The following is a 21,385-nucleotide window of genomic DNA, read 5'->3' on the forward strand; positions in this document are numbered from 1 at the left end:
GTCCTTCCAGGCAGCAATTGGAGAAGCATCACAGAATAACTAAGAAAGTGGGGTGATGTGCTGGGACTAAAAATATGAAGGCCTGGGAGAAAAAAAATTCAGGGGGGGGAACCACATTTTTCTGTTGTTTTTCTCCCCCAGTTTTTTTAAAAAAATTTCAGAAAAACAACAACAAAACAGGTAGGAAAAAATGGCCCTTCACATCTCTAGTTGGGACAAACAAGTATACATCCACCAGTAATGCACTATTAGTCTGTCAGTGAATCTATTAATTAGATTTGAATTCTGCAAAGTTTGTGTTGTTAGATTGTCCTGTGGACAGGCTTTTACGCCAATCAGAAAGCCTTGGAGTAGATGTCTACCAAATCTGTATCCTCACCACCTTGGGCTTTACTTCCTATTCCCTGCTTTTGGGGGGGGGCAACTGGAACCTGCAACAAAAGTTGCAGTTTATTTTCCCCTCCTAACAGGGGTGCCCCTGTGCAGAGGTCCAGCCAGTTCTTTCTGCCAAACAAGAAACCCTAATTTCTCCTCCCCAATTTACCTTCCCCCCTAATTGACATTCAATATTCTGTGGCCACAGAGCATGTTACTCCCCATTGGGTAGTCAAGGCTTGGGCTTTACCACTGGGATTACTTAAGACCTATTAATACCTCCGTCTGGTTTCTCATTGGTTATGTTTTGGCTCCATTTCTGTTGGTACTCCACACCCATTACAGCAGGAAGAGCCAACTCAGTGAACTCCAGATGTTGGACTACAGCTCCCATCGCTCTCAGCTAGCCTGGCCAATGAGCAGATATGATGGAGTCGTAGTCCAAAACACAGAGGGCACCATATTGGCTGTTTCTGTCATAGAAGGAATGATGAACAACTGCCTCTTCAAATGTTTTCAGTAATCAAGACTCCCTAGACAACACGTACTAGGTTCTAGGTCTCTAGGTCAGGGTTGAGGAACCTCAAGCAGAGAGGTCAAAATCAGTCCTCCAGACTTCCAGAAACTCTTCCAAGGTCACATCCCCCACTGGCCCTGCTTTGTACCCCAGATGTTTTTGCCTGTCTGGAATGTGCCCTTGAACTTGGTTTATCCAGACATTTGACGGCTGAAGGGGACTGTTCCGGGTGACTGGAAGATCTCGGATGAAAGAATGTTTTTTAACTGTGGCTGTGTTTTAAAATGTTTTTAACTGTAACTGCGTTTTAGAATGTTTGTAACTGTTTTTAGAATGCTTTTCTTTTTCTTGTTGTTCACTTGTTTTTGTTGATAGGTTTGTTGCCCCGGGATTGCTCCTTTGAGGGGGAGGGTGGGAATAACAATAACAATAAAAATAGCTTGTCTGGATGAAGAATGGAGAGGGAAATGTAGAAACCAACCTACTGTAGAAATGTAAAATGTACATTTGTTGTTCAACCTACTTTTGTCTACCCACCAGTTCTATCTGAGGGGAAGGGGTCCATAACTCTGTTCTAGATCATATAGAAATACTGTAAAACACTTTGATATTACTGTAATGAGTCAATATGTCTTCTCTCTCTCTCTCTCTCTCTCTCTCTCTCTCTCTTTGATCTTTGTGTGTGTGTTTATATATATGACCTCTACATGTAGATAGACACATGTACTTACTTACACACATCCACACACTCGCTAATTTTTGTGAACTGTTGCAGAACATCTTTGCAAAACAGATTTGCTGGAGCATGAGATTATGAAAAGCCGTAAGAGCTAAAATCAATAGCAGTCCATGTCCTCCTAAATTGATAGTGTTTATTAGTAGCAACTCAAAATCTGGTGATATTCACTGGTGATATTCACTGTGGCCTGCATAGCTCATACTAGCTGCCAGTAGAAAACAGGGAGCATCTGGTTCATTCAAAAATGAATTCCTCTGGGCACTGGATGAGTTTATATGATGAGATTCTTCAAATGTGCTATTAAATACTCTCTGTATTGGGATGGCGTGGTGAACTACAGTGGAGAATGCTCACTGTTCAGATGTGGGGTGTATCAGCCTCTTCAGGTGAATACAACCCAACTTCACTAATATGAACCTAAAGCAATAATGTTTTCTCTAACAGCCAAGACATGTCATACAAAGGAATACAGATGTTGTCTTAAGAATCCATATGTGCCTTACAAAATATTCTCTGTATTTCTAAAAGCAAATATTCTCATCAGTAATTCAGGTAGAAGATTGGAGTATTTTCAAAAGCTCATTAAAAAAAAAGGTCAATCCCATACAATTTGATAAAGTCTGTGTTGCAAATAGGGTGCTTAAGGAATGTAGTCTTTAGCAATTCTGATACAAAATTTATGAATTGTGCTGATTTATATCTTGAGAGTATTGTGTGGATCAGAACTTAGGGCTGTATTGAACTAAGTTGCATTCATAGCAGATCCGTTGGCATGAACTGACCAACTTTTGTCATTTCCATTAATTTCAGGGTGTTGTATTCAACTAATTCCTAGTCAGGGTAAACCCATTGAAATTAATGCACCTAAGTTAGTTGTTACTAACATCAGTGAGTCTACTCTAAATAGGACTAGTGTTGAATACCACCCAATGGGTCTACTCTGTGTAGGACAAGCATTGAATACAACTCTTGGTAATCTACTGTCTTTCATACTTTCTGAATGTTCTGTTTCAGGAGGGATTAGCAAAATTCATTTAAAATGTGTATTTTGAGAAGTGTTTTTTTGGCTCAAGGTGCTTTGGTAGTGTCAAGCACACTTGTGGTGACCCCCAAAAGATTTTGGGGTACAAAGTGACCCCATGTTTCCACTAAAAATCTCATTAGGGTCCAAATATACCCCAAAGTCTGTCAGTGTGATCTTTTGCAGTGTCTACAAGAGGGTTAAAAACCCAAATTAAAACCATTGATAGAATCATATAATAGTAGAGTTGGAAGGGGCCTATAAGGCCATCAAGTACAACCCCCTGCTCAATGCAGGACTCCAAATCAAAGCATTTCCGACAGATGGCTGTCCAGCTGCCTCTTGAATGCCTCCAGTGTCGGAGAGCCCACTACCTCTCTAGGTAATTGGTTCCACTGTCATATGGCTCTAACAGTTAGGAAGTTTTTCCTGATGTTCAGTCAAGATCTGGCTTCCTGCAACTTGAGCCCTTTATTCTGTTTAGAGAAAAGGCGGGTCAGAGGAGACATGATAGAAGTGTATAAAATTATGCATGGCATTGAGAAAGTGGATAGAGAAAAGTTTTTCTCCCTCTCTCATAATACTAGGACTTGTGGACATTCAAAGAAGCTGAATGTTGGAAGGTTCAGGACAGACAAAAGGAAGTACTTTACTCAGCACATAGTTAAACTATGGAATTTGCTCCCACAAGATGCAGTAATGGCCACCAGCTTGGATGGCTTTAAAAGAAGATTAGACAAATTCATGGAGGACAGGGCTATCAATGGCTACTAGCCATGATGGCTGTGCTCTGCCACACTAGTCAGAGGCAGTATGTTTCTGAAAACCAGTTGCCGGAAGCCTCAGGAGGGGAGAGTGTTCTTGCACTCGGGTCCTGCTTGCGGACTTCCCCCAGGCACCTGGTTGGCTACTGTGTGAGAACAGGATGCTGGACTAGATGGGCCACTGGCCTGATCCATCAGGCTCTTCTTATGTTCTTATGTCAAAAGCTTTACTGAAGTTGAGATATATTATGTCCACAGCATTCCCACAGTCTACAAGGGAGGTTACCCGATCAAAAAATGAGATAAGATTAGTTTGGCAGGATTTATCCTTGATTAATCCATGTTGGCTTCTAGTAATCACTGCATTATTTTCAAGGTGCTTACAGACTGATTGCTTTATAATCTGCTCCAGAGTTTTTCCAGGGATTGATGTTAGGCTGACTGGTCTGTAGTTCCCAGGTTCCTCCTTTTTGCCATTTTTGAAGATAGGGACAACATTAGCTCTGCTCCAGTCATCCAGCAGTTCACCAGTCCTCCATGATTTCACAAATATAATAGACAGAGGTTCTGAGAGTTCTTCAGCTAGTTCCTTCAATACTCTATGATGCTGTTTATTGGGCTCTGCTGATTTGAACTCCTTCAAAGTTATTAGGTATTCCTTGACCGTTTGTCTATCAGTCTCAAGCTCCAATCCTGCTCCTTCCACTTCATGTTTCCTGGGAGGGTCATAGACCCTTTTTTGGGAGAAGACTGAGCCAAAGTAGGAAATGAGCACTTCTGCCTTTTCTTTGTCATTTGTTTTCATTTTGCCATCCTCACTGAGTAGCCGTGCCACCATTTATTTTCTCTGTCTTTTACTATGGACATACCTAAAGAAAGCTTTTTTGTTTCTTTTAGCATCTCTTGCTAACCTCAGCTCATTCTCAGCCTTAGCCTTCCTGACACCATTCCTGCAATTCCGTGATACCTGCCTGTACTCTTCCTTTGTGGCCTGGCCTTCTTTCCACTTCCTGTATGTGTCCTTTTTTGCTTTCAGGTCTAAGGTTTTTGTGAAGCCACATTGGCTTCTTTTGTTGTTTTCCCCTTTTTACCTTGTTGGAATTGTTTGCCATTGTGCTTTTAGAATTTCCTTTTTTAGAAACTCCCACCCATCTTGGACTCCTTTTCTTATTAGGGTCGCTTGCCATGGAACCTTAGTTACAGCTGTTCTTAGTTTATGGAAATCAGCTTTCCTGAAGTCCAGGGTACACGTATGGCTACTCTCAGCTTTTGCTTCTGTTAAAATCAAGAATTCAAGTATAGTGTGGTCACTTTCCCCCAGAGTTCCCGTAACTGCCACTTTATCCACCAAATCATCTCTATTGGTTAGAATCAAGTCCAGGATAGCTGAACCTCTGGTTGCTTCCTCCACTTTCTGTAGGAGAAAGTTATCTCCAACAAAAGTCAGAAATTTCTTGGAGGCGGCAGGTTTGGCAGAATTTATCTCCCAACAGATATTGGGATAACCGAAGTCCCCCATTACTACTACATCATGCCTCCTTGAAACATTGGCAATTTGCTTTTCAAAAGTTACATTCTCGTCTTCTCCTTAATTGGGTGGTCGGTAGTAGACTCCAAAACATTCCTTTTATTACTTGCCCCATTAATTTTAATCCAGATACTCTCGGTGGAGCTACCAAGCTCATCTTCCTGTATTTCTGTGCAGAGATATATATATTTAACATATAGGATCACTCCACCTCCCTTTTTATTCCTTCTGTTCTTTTTGAACAAGTTATATCCTTCAATTGCTGTATTGCAGTCATGGGAGTCATCCCACCAAGTTTCAGTTATACCTATCAAGTCGTAATTGCCCTCCTGTATTAAGAGTTCAAGTTCATCCTGCTTGTTTCCCATGCTCTGCACATTAGTATACAGACATGGAAGACCATGTGATTTATGGCTTGGCTTACTTACTACATTTTTCTGAGGACTGTTACTGGGCTCTATTAGAGCCAATCTCTCTGTTCCCATTACTGTGCACAAGCCTTCATTTAAAACTCAGTACAAATAAAACAAAACTAAAATCGACCAACTACGGTTATCCAAGAAGGGAAGTAGCCACAGCAGCAAGATAATAGTAAGAAGGAGACAAATTATCTGTGGAATGCTCAAGTACATAAGACAGTTTTGACTTTGTGCCCAAGACTACAATTGTGTATGTACACACATGGAATGGGGATAGGTCCCACTGAACTCAATAGGGCTTACTTCTGAATAGACATGTAGAGCAGGTGTGGGGATCCTTTGGCCCTCCAGATGTTGCTGAACTACAACTCCCACCTTTCCTAGCTATTGGCCATCCTTGCTAGGGCTGATCCAGGGTCCTAGCCTTGCCTCAGCCTCAGCTCAGCTCTAAGAGCCCATGACTACCCATTTCCATCTTGCTCGGGCTACCACCTCCCCACAGCGATGGAAAATACCATGGAATTAGAAAGGAGCTCATTGATATGATACATGTCTTGCATGCAGAAGGCTCGTTTAATCCTCAGTGCCTCCAACTGAAAGGATCTCAGATAAAAGCCAAGACCATGGGGAGTCATTGCTAGAGGGACCAATGTCTCAGCTTTTCATTTTGTCCTAGTGCAGGAGTGGGGAACCTTTGGCCCTCCAGATATTGCTGAACTACAACTCCCATCAGTCCTAGCAAGCATGGCCAATGGTCGGGGATGATGGGAGTTGTAGTTCAGCAACGTTTGAAAGGTCAAAGGTTCCCTACACCTGACGTAGAAGATTTAATGGTGATTGACAGAAAGTGAAGAACTTTTCTATGGAGAGTATTCTATAAGTGGGATGTGGTGTCAGCACAGAAAAGTTCCTACACTGCCACCTGCCTAGCTTCTGAAGTCAGGGTGCCTAGAGAAAGGCCTCAGATGATGCTCTTAAGGAATCAGCAGGTTCATACAGGAGAAATATGTCCTTCAGAAGTTCACATTGTGTTCTTTTCATCTATAATACATAAATGGTCTAAGACAGCCTTTCCCAACCAATGTGCCTCCAGATGTTGTTGGACCACAACTCCCATCACCCTCAGCCAGCATTGCCAATGGTCAGGAAAGATGGGAATTGTGGTCCAACAACATCTGGAGGCACACTGGTTGGGAAAGGCTGGTCTAAGAAGTCATTCTTTATATGCCATATATTGCCAGTTTGAAATATGTGTACATATATTTTCATTTTCAAAAATCCGCAAGGTGGCCAATGGTTATTAAAAACCAATACAAAATAGTGTAAATCAACTTGCAACATGTAGTTGCATCCTGTGTCACAGGAGTGAGGGATCTACCATAGCCGAGGAGTATAGCTAACAGAAAAGAAGGGAAGGGAGAGGAGGAAGTGGTAGATAGGAGAGTGAGTTGACAACAGCAAACAAAAGCAGGTTCTGAAGAAGCGGGACAAAACAACGACAACGGAACAAAACAAATTGCTGCCAATCATATTGGGAGATAAAAGTATAAGCTTAGATGATACTGTAGTGAGACAGAATGAATAATGCAGGAGTAGACATCTTCAAGTAGTTATTATCCTAGAGTGAGTACATAGAGAAAAGGTGGGATGGGACTCTTACGCTTCATTTGCATAGGTGCTCACAAGATACACAATATTGCTATAATATACCCAGAGATTGTAAAAGATGGTTAATGTCAGCTTGACAGTATTATTCTGTGCATGTTTACTCAGAAGTCCCACAATGTTCAATGGAGCTTACTCCGAGGGAAGAGTGCATATCTTACTTTCTAGGGAGCACTGAATGCAGTGAGTGTTTCTTCAGAGTAATCATGCATTGGATTGCCCGGAAAGTTTGCATTCCTATGTGCATTTGCTTAAGAATAACCCCCACTGGATGCAGAGGGACTTAATAAATATGCTGGCTGTGCTATGAGCCAGGTGTAGGGGGAACATTTGACCCTCCCAGATGTTGCTGAACTACAACTCCTATCAACCTCAGCAAGCATGGCCAGTGACTAAAGGTGATGGGAGTTGTAGTTCAACAATGACTGGAGGGCCAAAAGTTCCTCACATCTGCTTTAAACCATGTAGTGCTATTAGTTATCCCTGGGGCTTTTTTTCTACTACATGGGAAATGGATAATGATGATGCTTTCACCATCTCATTTTCCCCTTCTGTAATGGTGGTGGTGGAAAAAAGACAAAATATGTATGAAAGATTCCTTAGTGAACTGGAGAAACACTGATTTTGGACTAGGTGGATCTTTGTCCTGGTCAGGGCTGGTTCTGATGTTCTGATCAGTGCTGGGATGTGAGAATATTCAAGGGAGTGTTTGTTTAATCCATTTCTTTTGTAATACTGAATGTTTGCTAAATTGTTTTTGTCCTTTTTGAATGCATTGGTTGCTTTGTAAACTGATGTCTTTCCCCTACCTCAGTGTTTTGATATTTTGAATGTTTGTTGTAAGCCGCTTTGGGTACCGCTCACTGTGGAAAGGTGGCATATAAATAAACTCAATCAATCAATCCAGGCTGAGTGAGACCACCTCTGCCTTACTTGTGACCAACCTGAATGGCTTTGAAAGAGGTTTAGATAAATACATGGAGGATAAGGTTATCAGTGGCTACTCTCTATGATGGTTGTGCTCTGCATCTATGATCAGAGTCAGTATGCTTCCGAATACCAGTTGCAGGAGACCACAAGAAGAGAGAGTGCTCTTGTACTCAGGTCCTGCCTGCAAACTTCCCATAGGCATCTGATTGGCCACTGTTAGAACAGGACGCTGGACTAGATGGGCCATTGGCCTGATCCAGCAATGTCCTGGCTCCCAACCAGATGAGGAGACTCAGGACTCGGAGACTGGGTTTTTCTGCATAAAGGTTTGTTCCAGAAATCAGAACAGGGATCTGGCATCTCATGCTAGGCATGCTAGCTGTTGGAAACAAAAGCAGACAGAGTTGTTGCAACACCAAATACAAGCAGTGCTACTTCTTATATACAGAAATAGGGAGGACGCTTAACATGATTAATTCAGGCTCCTTTCAGCATGAGATGCAAAGTGGGGATTTCGATGTGGGGGTGAATGAAATTGGGCTACTTGTAGCCGTTTCTTCTCTATCCTCTGCGACCTTGGAGTCATGCCAGTTTCTGACTCTGCTGAGTCACTTTCATTTCCCTCTGCCTCAGAAGTTCCAATGTTTTATGTTAGCGCTTCTCTCTTCTGCCATTACGCTTGCCCTTGGTGCCTGCAGAGAGTCCTCACCAGCCGGCTGAGAGAAGGAAAGGCTGAGTCAACTGTCTGCTCTGAGGATTCTGGAGACACATCCTCTGTTACTCCCTCATTTCCTTCATCAGTGCTGGCAGTGCCCTCCCCAATGCTGGTAACCACTTCTCCATTCTCCCAACCTTGCCAGAGATTCTCCTTGGTGCCCATGATAAGCAGGGTTCTTCTGATCTTTGTCCATCTCCTCTAGGTAGCATTGGAAGAGTCTCCTTCCTGAGACCCTGAGGGGATTCTGCCAGTCAGAGCAGACAGCACTGGGATAGATAGCCTGAGGGAAAGGGCCATAGCTCAGTGGAAGAGCATCTGCTTTTCATGCAGAAGGTCCCAGGTTCAATCCCTGGCATGTCCAGGTAGCACTGGAAGAGCCTCCTGCCTGCAACCCTAGAGAGCCAGTACCAGTCAGGGCAGACAATATAAGTTAGATGGACCAAGGATCTGACTCAGTATAAGGCAACTTCCTCATCTTGACTTTTGCCACCCTGGGCTCCTGCTGGGTGGAAGGGTGGGATATCAATCAATCAATCAATCAGTTAATAAAGGAAATGCTCTCATATAAACCCCCTCCTCTCCCTCCAGTAATGAAAGCACATGTGTTTTGAGAAGGCAGCACAGTTGTACAGACAGAACGCATTTCATTGTCTTTTTCAAAATTAATGAAGGGAGACCACAGACACACACAGAGACACATCATGCCCTTTGAGCACCCCTAAGTGTCAAGTGACAAACAAGGGTTACCAAGGCATTCAGTAGAAGATAAAAATGCAAAACCGAGCAGGCAATAAGACGTCTGACACTTCATGTGGACGAGTGCAAGGTAATGATGGCGAAAGGATGAAAATGACTTCAGTCCCCTTGAGCGCAGTGATAAGTCTCAATATTTAATTTTAAGTTTTGGGAATGCTTTAGAGAAAGATCTACATGCCATTATGGACAACTCAAGGCAACATCTTAGTTTTTTGCACTGATGGTCATGCAGATGGAATGCCCTGTCATGTAGGTTTCATAAGGTGAATGAGAATGAGTAGACTGGTCAGTTGTTATTTTTTCAACGTGGCTTATTGCAGCAGACACACCATGGGCATGATCCAAGACACAGGAACATAGGAAGCTGCCTTATGCCGAGAGAGACCGTTAGTCTATCCAGCCCAGTGTTGTCTATCAGGAATAGGGTTTGCTATCTGATTCCATTCCATTTTTCAGTTTGTCAAATGGGCTGCCAGTTCCTATTCACTATAAATTGTGTTCCACTAGTTATCACGATTCCTGGGTCTCCCTCCCCCCCCCCGTTATTTGTTATGAAAAATTATGTAATTTTCTCCATTATTCCTTATGCTTCTGTATATTGATATAATTTATACAGAAGCAGCAGATTACGTAAATAATTACGTACTCTCATCGCATTCTGGTCCAATGCTGTATCCCACAGAGAAAGTGGCAAGGCAAAAGCTGCTGACCACAGATAGCTCCGACTGCAATGGGTTCCAACAATGTGCTCCTCTAGGCCACCACCTTGAGAGAACTCTAGAGCCTTAAAGGGACAGTTCTCTGGCCTGAAGACAAATACTCCTCCTCCATTCCATAGCCTCCCCCCTGGTGCACTCACAGCATCCCCAAACTGATGATGTGTGGTGGGAGGCATCTGGTTCTTCAGGCTCAGGGCAAGGTACCCATGAGGGTCTAGACCAGCCTTTCCCAACCAGTGTGCCTCCAGATGTTGTTGGACCACAACTCCCATCTTTCCTGACCATTGGCAATGCTGGCTGAGGCTGATGGGAGTTGTGGTCCAACAACATCTGGAGGCACACTGGTTGGGAAAGGCTGGTCTAGACTCTGGCTCTATAGGCCCTGGTGGTCTGGGTGTTCCTGTCCAACAGCCTCAGGTACAATGGTGAGCTCTGAGCCCTGACCCAGCTTCTCATCTGGTGCCCCTGCAGCATCTGACTCTGATCCAGATCACTGCTGGATACAAGGGTCATGAGTATGGAGAACTGAATTTAAGATTGGAAAAATGAGAAATGGAGAGAACCAAAATTCAGATCCTTCCATCCCTATTTGTGCACACCTCACTATCTATTCAGTAGTCTAATTGGATTACCTCCCATGAGGACTCAGGAAGAGGATCCACCCTGGATCAGAACCCAGGACCAGCCCAAGACCTGTTGCTTCCTGAGGATAAGATGGCATGTATGCATGCATGCATGCATGCACGCGCACACGTGCACACACACACCCTATTCCATGCTCATATGCTGACTGATGGACAGCTGAATCTTACTTCAACACTGGCAACAGAATAGAATCCTCTCGTCCAGCTGAGGATGTTCTAGCTTAGTAGGTGCATGGCAGGCATGTGCCACATGTAGGATTGATCTACAACAAATGGGGATGGTCTGGGGAATTATGTTGCTACCCACCCAGCTCCAGCATCAGCTCCATGAAACATTTGCCTCACTCTGCCTAATTTTATTAATTTCATATTTGTATTCTTTCCTAACAACAACGTTGAGCTCAAAGCTGCTCACAATAATAACAGTGGGTGGTATTCAATGCTAGTCCTACTCAGAGTAGACCGATGGAAGTTTACTAGATGTGACTAACTGCTCCCTGAAGCAGGGTATCGCCAACATGTCACCCCACTGCTGAAAGAATTGCACTGGTTGCCCATTAGCTACCAGGCCAAGTTCAAGTTTTTAGTTTTGGCGTACAAAGGCCTATGCAGCTTGGGACCAGGATACCTGAAATATCATCTTAACCCTCATATGCCCAGTCGATCACTGCACTCTGCAGGTGGGGGCCTCCTGCAGATACCATCAGATTACAATATTTAATTTCACAAGCTGCATTCCTGCCACTCAGTCCTCCAACAGCCTAGAACAAATCAATTAAAATAGAACTGTGTTGTAAAACACCATTTCTTTTTAAAGGCTAAAATACAGTGGCTTGTCCAAAAACGTACATTCCTAGAACCCAAAATCACTCTTTGTGGATTCATAAGAATGGGTGGTGGTAAGGATGTGGGGGCACATGCACCAGACCCACTCCACCCCTTAATGTCCTCATACACTCTGCTCCCACCGTCTTTTCTGATCTTCATGCTACAACAGATGTAGGGAACCTTTGAGCCTCCACATGTTGCTGAATTACAAGTCCCATAATCTCGGGTCTTTGGACATGCTTACTGGGGCTGATGGGAGTTGTAATTCAGCAATATCCTGAGGGGTGGCAAAGGTTCCCCACACCTGTGCTATCAGAAGATTCTAACTTTGTTCATCTGAATGCAGTTAGAATTCTCCCTTTGATCAGGAAGTGAGTGTGGCCCTTGGAGAGTCCAAAGTGCTGGAGTGAGGTGCCTGGAGGGCTGCATTTGGCCCTCAGACTTAAGGTTCTGAAATAGTACAAACAGGGTACTGCTCTGCGAATATAAGGCCAAATAATGGTAACTCCCAAGCTACTCAAAGGAAGTTGTAACACAAGCAGAGGTTTAATGATCATGATAGTTGTTCACTGTCCCATGCTGTACTTGATAATAGAAGTTAATTTTTTTAATGATGATCTCCACTTGATAGATTTCTAGTGCTAAAGGTCTGGCTCAGGCTATCATGCCTCCTAGATTGCTCTGGTTTTTAAAATATACATTAGGTTCTGTTGAGAGCTTTATATGGCTGACCTAAGAGACAATTTCCTCCCTAAATTGCATACTGAGAAAAAAAACCAAATATGTAAATATAATGCACCCGTTACCAAGAAATTAATGTTAAAAACAGATGGGTTTTTGGAAGGGCTATTGGCAAATATTGTTGACGTCCTCGTGCCAGAGGGCAGTTTGTTCACAACAGAATAAAAATGTATCCGATTCCTATTACACTTGTGAGCAAAAATCCTTTCTTCCCTCCTCAAATAGCTTTTTTAATGGATCATTGGAATCCAGGGCACCAGCATCAACTGACCATTACATCCCGGGGAGGATTGTGGCCTTATCGTGTGGTGTTCTTTATTTCTCTAGAATTGAGGAAGGCACATGAAAAGACCATAACGTTAATAAACATTAGTGTAGTGGAAAAAATTAATCCCAGTTCACTCTCCAGAGGCGGAGAACTCACATCAGGTTTATAGCCTCCTTTCTCTTCATGTACGTGAAGCTAGATTTCATTCCATTCCCCTTCCAGCTTTTGACAAAAGATACTGAGCTATCCAGTCCAGCTGATGGTGATTTCTCATTTTTACATTAGATGAGGGGTTGGGAGCCTTTTTTCTGCCCAAGGGCCACATTATCTTTTAGGCAACTGTCTTGGGGCCACAAGCCAGTAGTAGGCGGGGCCAGGATCAAAAGTGGGCTAAGCAATGAACGCCCTCTACCTTTGTACACAGGAGGTGAATTTATACACACACTCACACAATCCTCGACATTCTCAGTCCAGATAGGCAGGAAGCATTCAGAGATGCATGGTAGCCAGGCAAAAACACTTGAGGAGGATGCAGAGCGGGGCTGGTGAGGGGTGTGGCCTGGGGAGAAGGCATGTGGCTGGGGAGAGTCCCAGAGAGGTCTAGAGGGACACGTAGAGTGCCCTAGTGTAAACTGATGTAAAGCTACGCAGGCACAATGGCGAGAGAATGCACTGAAATGGTGAATCCAACCCTAGAAGGGTGGAGTTAAATAGACGGACAGCTCAATGTATAACTGGCAACTACGATCTTCTGTAATGGCACAATATTGCTGTATTATTTTACTGTTATTTTCAACCTTTATTTTAATGGTGAAGTGGTAGAGCATGTGTTTTGCATGTTGAAGGTCCCGAGTCTAGTCCCTGGCATCTCCAATTTTTTTAAAAAAATGAATCAAGTAGCAGATGAAGAGGAAGAGGCTTATGATTGACAGCCTGGAGAGCCGCTGCCAGTCAGAGTAGACAAGGCCAAGCTAGATGGGGAAATAGGCTAGTATGAAGCATAGGACAGCTTTCTCTGATTTATGCAAATTATTCTTAACAAAAATCAGCAATGCCAAATGGATATGGAAAAGCAACTTGGAAACCTGTAGAAAAGCAGTCAGTAAATGTATATCAAACAAATAATGAATTGTGCTGTAAGGTAAAGGAGACCAAGGCACTATTGGAAGTGGTAGGGGCAGGTGATGTACACGCTTAACAGCAAGAAGAGCTGTAGGTCATTAGCTTATTATTTTGAGGCTTCCATTAATTTCAATGGGTCTAATTTGAGTAGGACAACTCATAGTGCAGATGTGGCCTTAGATCAGTTGTGGGATTTTTAAATAGAATGACAGCAAAATCTGGCTAGCCAAACAGCTAATCGAGGTCAAAGCTCAGTGAGCAACTGCTACAGTCTTAATGAGCTTCAAAACACTACTTGTAGTGTTACAAGGTCCAATTTGATTTTTACAGCATTTTTTGGGCTTCAATATGAGGCTTATATTCCTCAGGAAACCCAGTTCCTGAAAAAATAGGTTCTTGCCTGTCAATTTTTGTCTGGAGGCAGCCTCAAAATAATAAGCAAATGTGTCCAGTTAACTGTTTTTCTCCATGATGATTTCTGTGCCGACTTTCTGGAGTTCTTTCTCTGGTGCAGTTTTGGCCATTGGGGTAGGGTGGGGTGAACCCAATTAGCTTTCTCAGAAAAGCTCAGCACAGTGGAAAGTGAGGGAAAGCTGTTGCGAGCAGCACAAAGCGTTCAACATTCTTTGTTAGCGCTCCTTTCCTCCCCAAAGCCCCAGTAATGAAGGGAGATATACCAGCGAGAAACTCATATGAACTGAGGAGCGCTGTGTTTGGGCACTAGTAGCAAATTCCTCAGTGGCCTTGTTAAAATGCATAATCTTTGTTCTGTAGTTTTACTCATCTGTCAAATGGTAAGAATAGCTGCTAACCTTACAGGTACCGTTGTCGGAACCAATTAGTTACATTGCATGGTGCCGGCATTAGGGAATGTCCAGATGTGTGTGTGGGGGGGCATAACAAAGAGAGAAAATTGGAGTGGAAACCAAGAGCAAGGTGTGCTGAGAAAAGGATAATAATGCAACCACATAGGAGAGAGAACTGGGTGGAAGACTGTCTCATGAGACAACAGCAAGAATCTACAAGAGAAAGAACAATTACTGTAAAAGGAAATAGAAGCAAGGGAAGTGTTTCCCCCCCCGAACAACGAAGATAACAGGCAAAGATGGGCTGAAAAAAATGCAAAATGGCATCAAGGGCAATGCTCTACGGAAAGCCTCGAGTTATCAAAGTCTGGAGAGAAAGCATAGGTAACAGAAGCCAGTTTTTAAAAAGCTAGTTTGAATAAAGTTGACTATAACTGGCTTTTGATAAGAACATAAGAGCCTGACAGATCAGCCCAATGGCCCAACTAGTCCAGCATCCTCTTCTCACAGTGGCCAACCAGATGCCTCTGGGAAGCCTGCAAGCGGGACCTGAGCACAACAACATTCTCCTCTCTTGCGGTTTCTAGCAGCTGGTATTCAGAAGCATACTGCCTCTGACCGTGATGGATTCTGCTTATGAATTAGGGTGGATTAAAGCAAGAAAGGAACAATCTAAATCTCCAAATGCACTTATAAAAGTCTGCTGCATGGGCCATCAAGGCCATTGGTGATTGCTTTATTTTGTTTACTTACAAGATATCTTACCCCCCCCTTTCCCCTTAAGGTCCCAGAGCGGGTTACAGAAATTCAATCGTACAATTAAAAACAAATAAAGAAGTAAACAGAAAAAAAGCAAAACAATTAAAAGCAAAAGCAACCCAGTGTAGATCTACCAAAACAAAAGAGGTTTGCCCCACAAAACTACATTAACTGCCAACGGTCAGGGTAAAGAGGTGTCTTCAGCATATGATATAAGCTGTGTAATAAAGATGCCAGACACACTTCTGTGGGGAGGGAGTGCCACAATTTAGGGGCTGCCACAGAGAAAGTCCTGTCCAGAACCACCATACCCCACACTTCTGAGCGTGGTTGAACTACCAAGACAACCCCCTAGGGTGATTTCTCTCCTGATTTTTTTCTAGCGTGCCAAGAATCCATGAACGACGACGGCATAATGCAGGTCATGACTGCCAGAGCTTGTCACTCTTTTGCCCTTATATAAGAGGGATCTACCAAAGACAGCAATCTTAAAGTGTGAATGGGAGCTCGTATTTGCTCAATCTCAGAGGCATAGCAGCTGGATCAGTCTGTGACAGCAAAAACAGCAGAGAGGCCTATAACATCTCACAGACGAACACATTTGTTACCAGTGCAAGGTTGTGTCCTAATAAATGTATCTGCCTTTAAGGTGCCGCAAACTCTTTATTGTTATTTGCTCAGTGGCAATGGATTATATGATCTTAGAATGCTGAAAATCCACAAAAATGGCAAAATTCCCAACTAGCATGTGGTCTGCTTCAACCCAGCACACCTCTTCGATGAATGACGAATGGTTGGCTGGCTGCCTGAAGGTAATGTATGAACCAGCCATTAATCTTTGTTTTCCCATCTGTCTCCATGACATTCCAAGACTGACTTCCCCTTGAAGTTTTTATAGGGCTGTTGATTGCAAAACAAACAGTATCAATTAAGAACATAAGAAGAGTCCCGCTGGATCAGGCCAATGGCTCATCTAGTCCAGCATCTTGTTCTCACAATAGCCAACCAGATGCCTGTGGTAAGCCTGAATGCAGGACCTTAGTGCAACAACGCTCTCCAGATTTTTCTTGGGCTAGGTGAGTCTGACAAGAAAGAACTGGTGTAGGGCTGCCTCTAGACAGATGTGGGGAACCTTTGGCCCTCCAGATGTTGCTGAAGTATAACTCCCATTATCCCCAGCAAGCATAGCCAATGGTCAAGTATGATGAGAGTTTCAATTCTAGTAGTGAAGCCCCTCTGAGATTCATGGGCTTCCTATTCCTTGTGACAAAATAGTGGGGCTGCTATTCTGATTTCCCATAATGCCCTGGAGTGATGCAACTTCATTTTTCATTTAAAGGTGTGGACCCTGCCAGAGTTCTGGGTCCCTGGTAACTGTCCAAGAATGCTGGAAGTTGACTCTGGCCATGAGCTAACGTGTGGGAAGGAAATAAATGCTTGAGCTGGAGAGAAAGTTGTGGGCATTGGGGGTGGGATGCCTTGAACTTCAGCTCTAAACAGCCAGTCTTTAGTACCATCTCCTGAAAATCCTTGTCCATTTTGGCTCAATCATCTGCTTTTGTGGCCCCCTTGAACAGACAACCTGTTCCTCACTGGGCCTGGAAATTGATCATCTGGGGTCAGACCCTTCCCGAGTGCACACAGGAATGCAGTAGCATGAAAAGAAAGTTGCACCCACTATGTTTTGCCACCTGCTCTAAAAATTCTGCCCCAAGTGCATATTCCATTTCTCCCTTGAACAGCAGGCTGGACCTGCATGATATGCTTATGAAATTTACCAAAACATAGTGGCTTTTAAATATGTTTACAAAGGAACATAGGAAGCTGCTTTCTACTGTGTCAGACCATTGGTCCATCTAGCTCGGTACTGTGTCCAGAGTTTCAGACAGAGATCTCTCCCATCTGGAGATGCCAGGGATTGAAATTGGTACTTTCTGCATGCAAAGCATTAACAATGAGCTTTGGCCCTCCTGGTTCAGAAACTTCAGCTGGTGCAGAATATTTTCAGATCCTGTTTTAAAGGGTTGTGTGTTTTTTTAGTGATACTGATGATAATCTGCCTTGGGGAAAAACAGTTGAAGACACCTATGAAAATGATGGTGTCTATGCCTAAGGGGATCTCCCTGTGAAAAGTAAGACCACATTGTGAATTATGTTTTACTTTACACATTCAGCCTAAATGAATATACACTGCCCCCTAATCTTATTCCAAATTTAAAATTAAAGTCCCTGCTGATGAGAGATTAGGAATGGGTATCGGAATGGAAAGAAAGGTTTCTGCTGCTTCACCTGACTGGGTCTGAAATCAAGATACAGAGAGAAATGAAAGTAAAATTTCATTAATCGAGAGCTCCAGTATTCTTCCTTTTTAAACTAAATCTGCTGAAGAGCGGGAACATCAGAAATATGGGGAAATATTTGGCTGTTTCTCCCCCTGCTTTACAGAAGTACAGTTCAAGTGCACAGATGTAGACTGAATATTAGATGAAAGACATAAAACTTTGAGGAACACATGAGCTAGTGGACATCTGACTTTGAAATTGGATCCCTGGATTTAATCTTATTGTGTTGGTCCTGTTGAGAAATATCCATGGTGAAAGTACACACGATGGAGACAGCTGCATTTATCAATCCACAGGGCTGGTGTCAGAGCCCAAGACCTCCTATCGGAGTGATAGCCTTTCCCAAAAAGTGGGAAGCCAGGAGTGTTACTAGCTTCCAGATTCCCAAGGCTGGAAGCCACCATCTCAAATGAACCGACTATAACTAAAGAGCATTGCCTAGACAAATCAAGGATGGGGGTGCTCTCTTTATTTTAGCCTTTTATTATGAAGTATATATTTTCTTATATATTAATAAAACAGGATGGATCAAAAGGTCAAAATTAAGGATAGATCAAAAGTCAATAATTTATGCATATTTCATTCATTCATTCATTTCCCTTCTGTGTTAAAATCCAATCATAAAGCAGGTAGGGGGCAGATAAGCAAGCAAATTTTCATAAGATGTTATTTCCATGAATATATTTATTTTTATGCATACTTTCCCCTAATGTATGCATTTTTGTAAACATTCTTTGGTTGGAGACCTGCATTGCAAAATTCAGATAAGTGCAAATTTTGAAGGATGTCTATGTTTTGGTTCTCACATTGTTTCAGAAAGCGTGTATTTGATAGATTTGGATTTAAATGTGAACTGAATTTAATTTCTTCTCCATCCTTAGCTCTGACTCAGGCCTAGCCATGATGTGTGACTGCAGCACCTCTGAGTAGGGATGGGGGAGAAATTTGATTCAGTTTACATTTATTCAGATTTTGCAATGCAGTTCACCAACCAAATAATGTTTACCAAAATGCATATGTTAGGGGAAAGTGTGCATAAAAATGAATATATGAGTGGAAATACCACACAAAAATCCATTATATGGTGAGAAATTGCTTGCAAAAATATGTACATTAGTCAAAGCTGTCCACAAATAATGCAATAATAAAATATACAGCATTTACCATTCCTGCAAACCAAATGTGAAAGAAAGAATTTTCTAGTTTTGCAACAACTCCATCTGTCATTCTAGTCCTTGTCCCAGAGCCAGAGGAATGCCTCCATCATGTCCTTTCTAATATAAATTACAAATGTGTCCCATACTGGAGAAAAGTTCAGTGCTGACAATTTCCTCTTTGCTAATTGCTATGTTCAGATTGTCATTCTGAGGGAGAAATGGAAGCTAATGGATACCACGATGAGTACTGATGTCACTGCCATCTCTGTCATGAAACACAGGTGTGGTAGCAACAAATTAAGAGAAATGGGGGTGAGAAGTTTCGCCCTGACCACCACCTCTCCAATAGCAGCCAAAGGTTCTCCAAAGATAACTTACATCCCAGTCCTGTGAACAATTGTATAACCATCTCATTTCATTGTACTATTTGTTCTAATGTTGACATATCATCAGTAAAACAAGCATTAATCAGCCATTCAGCAGTAGGTGGTAATTATACCAGTGGGCTCATGTCAGAGTAAAATGTCATGTCTAACAATACACAGTCCTGTTGGACCATACTCCTTAGCAGGGACCCTTGAGGATTTCACTCTTTGCAGATTATGATGTGAACTGACATCAGATTATGATGTGAACAGCTATCCATCAGATTCTATACTACTCAAATTCTTGTGACACAGTTCTCAGCGCAAACAACTTTTCCAAATGTATATAAAGGCTGAGGAATGCAGGGTGGATTTTTTAATTTGATTTCTGTAAATTGTCATGGAGTTATAAAGGCATGAGATCACTAAATATATTCTGACATAATCTCCTAATATACTTTCTTTTGCACTTTGTTTATTTTATGAGCAAAGCCCTGTATATTTTTAGGATATGTATGTATTTTATGTGTTAATTTAAATTGAGACTCCTGGGATTTTAGTGAATGTTTGGGGACCTTGTTTTATCTGCTATGATCTATGAATAACACAATAAATGCTGTTCATTCATTTAAAAGAAAATTCACTCAAAAATATCTATGTAAATGATTTTCATGTGATCTTTTATTTTTTTTAAAAAATCAGATTAATGCAGAAACAGGACATAACAAATTTATGAGTGAGCAGCTGTGAAAGTGACATGGGCCAGATGTTGACTGATTCATCCATTCTTCTTCTCCATAATATTTTCTCCAGACAATCGTGTTTTAGCTTTCTAGTGTATGAGGTGGTCCAAGATGGCAGGAAGTAGTTCTAGTAGTTCTGGTCTGTAGTTCCTCACTTAATGTGATAGAACCTGTCTATAATATCACAGCACTTTAAGCCAATCATTGCTAAAGGCTTCATCACAAAATCCTGAGTACTTTACAGCAGAGGTTGTGCATGCCTCCCACATGTTGCTGACTATAGAGATATATGAGAACTTTGATTCAGTTCGCATTCAAGCTGAATGTATCAAATTCACACTTCCCAAAACAGTATGAGAACCAAAACACAGCCATCCTTCAAAATTTACTTATCCAGATTTTGCAATACGGTTCTCCAACCAATGTTTACAAAAATATGTATATTAGAGGAAAGTGTGCATAGAAATGAATATATGAGTGAAAATAACATACAACAATGCATTATATAGGAGAAACTGCTTGCAAATATATTAGACCTGGCCCCAAAATGTGTTTTATTAGGAGAAATTTGTACTAAAATGATAGAGAATTTTTTAAAAGAAAAACCCACAAATTGCTGCAGAAATGTGGAGAACTGGATTTAAGATTGGAAAAATGAGAAATTGAGAGAACTGAAATTGGCAGATCTTTCCATCCCTAGTGGGCTACAATTCCCATCATCCCTGACTATAGACCATGCAGATGTGGGCTGCTGGGAATTATAGTCCAATAAAATCTGGAGGGCCCACATTGCTTATCCCTGCTTTGCAATAGAGATTTCCATTATCTTTGTTTAAACGGCTATACAGTTAGTGAATTTCAAATTATTAGTACATTTCATGTATTTGCATGTAGTGAATGTGAGTCTTTGTCAAAGACAACAATATTTGGATGTGATTTTGCCAGAACGTGAATCAAATGTAACGACAAAGAACTCCTATATGAGCTGTATGTTAACTACCAACTGCTTTCTTTCAGCTTTATTTAAGCTCAATGTAAAGGCACAAATTGTATGATCCTTGGCAAAAAGCAGTTATTGAAATTGCTGTTTGGGTGTTTAGTTGTACAACCATTTAAGAAGCAGAAAAATATTAGTATCTTCATAAAAAAGAATCCATAGGGAAACCATGTTTTTAAAAAAAAAAAAAAAAAAACCTGCCTCAACTGCCTAAGTAGGAAAAAAATAATAAAAACCCCTGTAATAGTGGTTCTCTTTAGATATTTATTTTATTGCTTTATTTATGAGGAAAAAAATCAAACAGAAAGTTACATTTCAACTCTGGATTTTGCTGCGGTGGGAGCAGTTCCTGCTAGGGCTGCGGACCAGATCTAGCCAAGGCCCGGATCCCTGGCTGAATTGGCTAGATCGGGTTGAGATAGCCTTGAGCCACCCCAGGTTGGGTTGACCCACCCAGAGCAA

At 42.1% G+C, this 21,385-nt stretch overlaps 1 protein-coding gene and 1 non-coding gene across 4 annotated transcripts in view; both read left to right on the top strand.

Moving 5' to 3' along the window:
* The window catches only part of TENM1 (teneurin transmembrane protein 1), an 897,331-nt gene that overhangs the window by 232,517 nt on the left and 643,429 nt on the right, over positions 1-21,385 (top strand). The gene's annotated exons all lie outside the window — the stretch shown is intronic.
* Positions 8,967-9,037, top strand: TRNAE-UUC (transfer RNA glutamic acid (anticodon UUC)). The gene has a single exon. It is a non-coding gene; the product is annotated as a tRNA-Glu (tRNA).

Source organism: Rhineura floridana, chromosome 16 (assembly GCF_030035675.1).
Source record: "Rhineura floridana isolate rRhiFlo1 chromosome 16, rRhiFlo1.hap2, whole genome shotgun sequence".
Lineage (NCBI taxonomy): Eukaryota > Metazoa > Chordata > Lepidosauria > Squamata > Rhineuridae > Rhineura > Rhineura floridana.